General features: G+C 46.8%; 1 long non-coding RNA gene across 1 annotated transcript in view; it reads left to right on the forward strand.

The window, feature by feature from the left end:
• Positions 1 to 7681, forward strand: part of LOC130038849 (uncharacterized) — a 54062-nt gene that overhangs the window by 15837 nt on the left and 30544 nt on the right. The gene's annotated exons all lie outside the window — the stretch shown is intronic.

Consider the following 7681-nt stretch of genomic DNA (forward strand, 5'->3'; position numbering starts at 1 on the left):
AACGGCAATTGATTACCAACCAGCCTGGCCCCCATTTCCTCCTTCCTTAGTTCATCATCCATCGCTGTTGTTAGGAAAGCAGCCTGACCTCCGAATGAAAGCGGCAAGTACCCACACATTTTGTGAACACACACAGTGCCCCATATGGGGCTTTCTAGCTAGATAAGAGGTCATTGATAGGGTGATTGCCAAGGAGGGTAGAGTTGGGAGTGGTAGATGGTCCTCTAAAATTCCTTTCCTGGCCTTTCTTCTTGCTGAAGCTTCTCTCTGCGTGAGGGGTGGGGGTGGGAGTGGGGTCCAATCCGGTGTCATAAATCTCCCTTCAAGTCCCTAAATTGCAGTCTCTGCTGAAGTTTGTGTCTCTGTGGGGTCCAGCCTCCTTGGGGTCTGTCTGTGGTGTCATTAAGATCTTATCAGGTCTAGGCCTTAAATCTTGCAGCTTCAAGGCTAGGGCATTTATTCTCAGAAATTCCATTGCCCTCTACTATCTGCCTGCCTCAGGGTCAGGGATCTCTGAGCATGCTCCAGTGACTGAAACCATTTTCTGAATTCCTCTATATCTAAAAGTGGGGAACAGCAAGGCTGCCTGACTTGGGTTTTCAAGGCCCCTTTATATTTTTTTAAGCTACGTGAGATAGGGGTTTTTTTAGGGGTTTTGTTTTTGCTCTTTTTTGGGTCATACCCAGTGATTCTCAGGGATTACTCCTGGCTGTGCACTCAGGAATTAGTCCTGGTGGTTCTTGGGGGGCCATATGGCATATGGATTGCCAGGGATCGAGCCCGGGCCATGTACAAGGCAAATGCCCTACCTGTGGTATTATCACTTCAGTCCTAGTTCTTTTTGTTTGCTCGAGTAATTTCCCACTCTTCTCTCTCTCTTTCTCCTCTCTCTCTCTCTCCTCCCTCTCTCTCTCTCTCTCTCGTTTATGGAGCACATCCACAGTACTCAGAAGTCACTTATTGAGTATTCAGGGAATCATGCAGTGCCAGGGACTAAACCCTGTGGGAAATCCCCTCAACACTCATTCCAGGTGGGAATAATCTGGGCAAAACACTTGAGGTGTTTTAGATTTAATCCAGGTAAGCAGAAATGTACTCAGGAAAGAACATAACAGAGCAAGCAAAAACATGCCCGGGGAAGAAAAGAAAACAGTTCAGGGTCTTCTAGATGTAGAGGACAATATAGACAAAAACAGAATAGGGAATTGTCACGACTTTACACTTTAAGAGTGCCTGCTGATTGAAATACTCCAGTCTTTATTCTTTATGTACCCCTCACTGTTGATGTGCTTAGTAGCACTGTCCTCACATTGTTCATAGATTTGCTCGAGCAGGCCCAGTAACATCTCCATTGTGAGACTTGTTACTGTGTTTGGCATATCAAATACATCATGGGTAGCTTGCCAGGCTTTGCCATCTGGGTGAGATACTCTCGGTAGCTTGCCGGGCTCTCCAAAAGGGGCGGAGGAATGGAACCTGGGTCAGCCGGGCTGGCTGCATGCAAGGCAAATGCCCTACTGCTGTGCTATGTCTCCAGCCAATGTGCTTAGTAACTGTCCTTAATGTCTCTGTGAATTTACATGATGGTTTACGGATTGGGAATAAGGGTGTGAGAGCAAAATGGGATTGAATAAACAGCTAGTCTGTGAGCACTCTGATGCCTGCACAGGTGACCTGAAAGCTAGCAGACCTCAACTGTTTTGTCCAGATTATTCCCACCTTGGAGTCAATGTTGAGGGGATGATATCCCATGGGGTTTCATCCCTGGCTCTGCATGATTCTCTGAACACCTCAAGGAGTGACCTCTGAGCATTGTGGGTGTGTTCCATAAACAAAAAAAAATTTTAAAAAGATGTGTTTGTCTCATTCTTTGCTACGGATCACCAATGGGTGGAGGTTGAAGGGGCCCCTCTGGTTGGCTTTAGAGAGAACTGAGGCCTCCCACATGCAAAGTGTATTCCCCCACATTTGAGCTCTATTCTCAGCCGCACACTTTCTTTTAACATCCTCCTTTTATAATTTCCTCCACTTTTCTCAGGGTCTCCAGGGAAATAGACACAATAGTGTCTCTCTCTCTCTCTGTCTCTCTCTCTATATCTCTATATAGAGAGAGACAGACTCACATATCTATATCTATATCTATCTATATATATAGAGAGAGAGATTTGAAGGAATTGGGATCAGAGAAACCAAACCAATCCAATGGGGTGTGTGTGTGTGTGTGTGTGTGTGTGTGTGTGTGTGTGTGTGAAGAAAATGATTTGAAGAAATCCGAGTTCTTCTGAGAAACAGACCACCGTGTGTGTGTGTGTGTGTGTGTGTGTGTGTGTGATTTCAAATAAATCTAGAAACTGATTTATTTGAAAGAAATGACTCGTGCAGTTGTGGAAGGTTGAAAGTCCAAAATCTGTCAGTAGGTGAGCAGACTGGAGCCCCTAGAAAGAGCTGATGTTGCAGATCAAATCCAGTGCTGACAGAATTCCTCCTTGCTCAAGGGAGGTCACTTGTTAAGTCTGTCCATTCTAGTTGGGCCTCCCAGACTGGATGAAATCCAGCCACTACCTGGGGGTCAAGGTTCTTAATAAAGTCCATTAATTTCAGAGTGAATCACTGTATCACTGTCATCCCGTTGTTCGTTGATTTACTCGAGTGGGTGCCAGTAACATCTCTATTCCTTCCAGCCCTGAGATTTTAGCAGCTTCTCCTTACTCGTTTTTCCCAACGATTGGAAGCTCTTTCAGTGTCAGGGGAATGAGACCTGTTATCGTTACTGTTTTTGGCATATTGAATATGCCATGAGGAGCTTGTCAGGCTCCGCTGTGCTACCCGGATACTCTCAGTAGCTTGCCAGGCTCTCCGAGAGGGCTATTCAAAGTGAATAGCATTCCCAAAACATTGACAGATGTACCCAAAATTGGGCTGGAGCGATAGCACAGCGGTAGGGCATTTGCCTTACAAGCAGCCAACATGGCCGACCCGAGTTTTGTACACATTTGAGTTCCTAGGTCCGGTTGAGTGGACACGAACTGTCACATCTTCTGCCGGTGTATACTGTTATGCTAGTTGTTTGTGGTGGTGGTGCTTAGAAAACATGTAATGCCAAGGAATCAAACCCAGACTCACAGATGCAAGGCATCCCACATGGTCCCCTGAGCATAGAGTAGGGACTAAACCCTGAGCACTGACGGGGTGTGGACCTCCCAAACCCAACCCAAATCGCCCAAGGGGCTGGAGCAATAGCACAGCAGGTAGGGTGTTTGCCTTGCACGCAGCCGACCTGGGTTTGATTCCTCCGTCCCTCTCAGAGGGTCTGGCAAGCTACCGAGAGTATCCTGCCCGCACAGCAGAGCCTGGCAAGCTCCCTGTGGCATATCCAAGATCCCAAAAACAGAAACAAGTCTCACAATGGAAGCTTGTGCCTGCTCGAGCAAAATCGATGAACAACAAAATGACAGTGGTACCCTAAGTCAAAATTAGTCTCTTGGGGGCTAGAGCATTAGAGTGGGGAGGGCATTTGCCTTGCACATGGCTGACCCAGGTTCAATCTCTGGCATCCCATAGGGTCCAAAGGTCCATAGTCCCCTGATCTCCACCAGGAATGATCCCTGAGCAAAGAGCCAGGAACAGACCCTGTGCAACGCAATGTGCAATGAGTGTCCCAAAATCAAACAAAAATTAGAGATTTTTGTATTCGAGATAGGAGATCTAACAAGTAGTCGCAATGACTCCTGTTTTGAAAAGAAGTTTGGTGGAATGTTGCACAATTGCCTTCTTAAAGCAGCTTTTCATTTGCCGCTGACCTTTTCATTTCCTCTCTGGGTTAGCAGGCTGAGCATAGTGTCCACAGGAAGGAAGTCCCCTGCAAAGGTACTAGAGCTATCATGCAAATTCACCACCTCCCCACTCTGCTTTTGAGCTTCCAGCTGTGACCTAGATGTTCTGCCTTTTTTTGTTTTGCTTTTTAAGTGGTGTGCGCGTACACGCACACGCACCCAGCAGTGCTCATAGGCTTAGGGTCAGGGGTTGCCCTGGGCGGTGATCGGGGAGCACATACATGATGCCAAGAACTTATCATATGGTGCTCTGCAATACTAGACCTGGAGCTTTTTTACAGACCTGAAGCTGTAACAAGTAGAATGAAGAATGAGTGAGTGAATGAATGAAAATTGTTTCAAGAGCTAGAGATAGTACAGAGGGCAGTGCACTTGTCTTGCATGCAGCTGACCCACTTGGATCCCCAGCATCCCATATGGTCCCCACCAGCACCGCCAAGAGTGATCCCTGAGTGCAGAGCTAGGAGTAATCTGAGCACCGAGGGATGTGCCCCACCCGAAAATTATCTTAAATTCAAAATATTCTTTTGTTTGGGGGCCACACCCAGTAGTGCTCAGGGAACAAAATGGGATGCCAGGAATCAAAATCCAGGTCAGCCATGTGCAAGGTAAGTGCCCTATCTATGTCCTATGTCCTACAACTGAGAATCTTGGGTTTTTTTCGGGGGGAGAAGAGGATGGGATGTCACACCCAGTAATGCTCAAGGGTTATCCCTGGCAGTGCCTGAAGGGTCATATGTGATGCTGGGAATCAAACCCGGATTGGCCATGTGCAAAGCAAATATCCTTTTTCTTTGGGGGGGGGGCACACCCAGCAGTGCTCAGGGGTTACTCCTGCCTCTGCATGGGGGGGGGGGCATATGCTGTGGATTGAACCCAGGTCGACCACATGCAGGACAAACGTGCTACCACTGTACTATCACTTTATCTCTTATAACTCACTGACAGGAAGCTGGGTCTGTGCCTTGTCAGAATTCTGCTAGGGTCAGATGTCATGGAAGGTGGTCTTGGGTGCTGACGAGTGGTGTCTCACATTTTCCTTGGAGATAACCCAAATCCCTACTGAGGGTTTGTGACACCATGTGGGCCGTACCCAATCCTCCACTCTCTTGAGAAGCTGCACTTTTCATCTGTACCTAAACTATTCCCTAAAAAAAATATGCTTAAAACATTCTATTTATGGGGCCAGAGTGATAGTATGGTGGGTAGGGCATTTGTCTTGCATGCAGCTTAATTGGATTCAATCCCTGGCACCCCCAAACCCTTCAGGAGTGATCCTTGAGCAGAGTCAAGAATAAGCCTTGAATACTGCTGGGTGTGGCCCAAAAACAAAAATGAGGGGGAGAGAAGTCCTATTTGAGGGGAACAGAGGCAGAAGACTTCCAGGTCCTGACACAGTATAGCAGGTAGGGCTCTTGCTTTGCACGCAGCCAGCCTGAGTTCAATCCCCAGCACCCTGAGTCTGCCAGAAGTGATTCCTGAGTGAAGTCCAGAGCCAGCAGTAACCCTTGAGTTCCATTGGGTGTAGCCCCAAAACAAATGAAAGGATCCAGACATCCTTCTCCATACCTTCAAGCTAAGGTGTTCCCTGGGATAAGGGAATAAACTTGAAGGTTCCTCACCAAGGGAGTTCCCTGGGGGAAATTCAAAGTCCTAATACAGAAAAAGTTCCCCTTTGAAGCAGGCTGAGAACAGTCCTCAGCTAACTAGTTTTCAAGGGCTACTCTGGATTTCAATCCTTTTCAAGACTTTAGGTTTTCTACCCCAGATTTTTTTTTCTTTTTCGGGTTTTTAGGTCACACCCGGAAATGCACAGGGGTTACTCCTGGCTTTGCACTCAGAAATTACTCGGGACAATATGGGATGCTGGGAATGGAACCTGGGTCGGCTGCGTGCAAAGCAAATGCCCTATCTGCTGTGCTATTGCTCCAACCCCAAGTCCAGATTATTTTTGGATTTGATTTATATACTAGCCATGCCATCTTACTATTTATATTTAAAAGTCTAGAATTAAAGATTCTCAACCCTCCTCCCAAATTTAGGCTTTCACAAACATCTTCCAGCTTCAAATAATCTGCTGTCCAGCATTTCAATTCTGTTTTCAGTGCTGTGAAGTACACAACCATAGAGGCTGAAGCAATAGTACAGTGGGCAGGGTGCTTACCTTGCATGTGGCCAACCTAGATTTGATCCCTGGTACCCCCATGTTTCCCCCCAACCAGCCAGGAGTGATTCCTTTTTGTGTTGTCTATGCTCAGGGGTTACTCTTTTTGTGTTGTCTATGCTCAGGGCAGTCCTCGGGGGACCATTCGGGATGGTGGGGATTGAACCCACCTTGGCCTCATGCAAGGAAAGCGCCCTTACCCACTGTACCATCTCTCCAGTCCCAACTATAAGTAATTCCTAAGTGCAGACCCAGAAGTAAGCCCTGAGCACAACCAGGTGTGGCTCAAAAACAAATTAACTGTATTTAAAAAAAAATAACCACAACAAATCTTATGTTATTTACCTACATGTTAACAGCTTTGCTATTGTATTTTTGGGGGGTTTAGGTTACATCCAGCAGTGTTTGATTTGCTTGGGTTATCAAAGTTATTGTGGGTTGCTAATGAAAGGTCAGAACTTTTCTATGCTCAGGGATCCAGTGGTGCAGGGGATGTGAACTGGGTACATGTGCTCCAGCTTGTTGAGCAATTTGGATTCAACTGTTATTTCCCTTCTTTCTTCTTGCACATCAGACATCTCTGGAAGGAAGTCAGGGTGGTGGTTCCTAAACCAGGTCAAATCCTAAGGTGGGCCTGACTAGATAACCCATTGTCTACTTCCACTAGCTAGTTAGCAGGCCATCTGACTAGAGCATTAAGAACCTGCTGAATTCTTGGGGTTGGGGATGTGTAGCTCATTAGTAGAGCACTTGCCTTGTCTATGTTAGGACTTGGGCTTAAACCCTGGCACTGCAAAATAAAAAATAGCACTATAGCACTGTCTTCCAATTGTTCATTGATTTGCTTGAGCGGGCACCAGTAACGTCTCCATTGTGAGACTTGTTACTGTTTTTGGCATATCAAATACGTCATGGGTAGCTTGCCAGGCTTTGCCATGAGGGCAGGATACTCTCGATAGCTTGCTGGGCTCTCCAAGAGGGATGGAGGAATTGAACCCGGGTTGGCTGTGTGCAAGGCAAATGCCCTACCCGCTGTACTACAGCAGGTAGGACACTTAACTGCATGTGGCCAACCTAGGTTTGATGCTGGTGGGCCCCACAGTGGCTCATGTGAAGTGGGGCAGAGAAAGATGGTCACTTTCTCCCCATCCACTTCTGCCACCCAGGACCCAGGGTTACTGGGTTCTTGTCTCACCTTGCAGAAAGGAATTTCAGGAGTAGACATGCAGTGAAGTAAAATAGATTTTATCTGGAGGTTTTGAAGGGAAAAAGAGAAAGTGGGAAAGAGTGGAGAGTAACGTGCTCAAGAGAGAACCTGGGTTTCTCTAAGGGCAGAGAGAGCCCCTACACACACCTCAGCATTAGACATGAAAGCATGAAAGTACACCTCAAGAGATGTGGGCAATGTCTACTCCAGGCATCCCATGTGCTCCGCCACATGGTCACAGATAGCACAAGGGCTCAGGCAGAATGTGCTAAATTTCAAGTCTATGGATAGGGGCATGTTTGTCAGGGTTGCTTGTAGAGAAGTACAAAGAATTAAGACTGGTTTCAATGTTACAAAGTGTAACTGGGGTACAGATGCTTTCCCTCTTCTTTCTTATGCTCCCTTCCCCAACACCTAACCATGAAACTTCAATATTGAAGGGGTAGGTAAAATGAATTACACCCAGAAATTCAGAAG

The sequence above is a fragment of the Sorex fumeus genome, unplaced genomic scaffold (genome assembly GCF_029834395.1).
Source record: "Sorex fumeus unplaced genomic scaffold, SorFum_2.1 ptg000081l, whole genome shotgun sequence".
NCBI lineage: Eukaryota > Metazoa > Chordata > Mammalia > Eulipotyphla > Soricidae > Sorex > Sorex fumeus.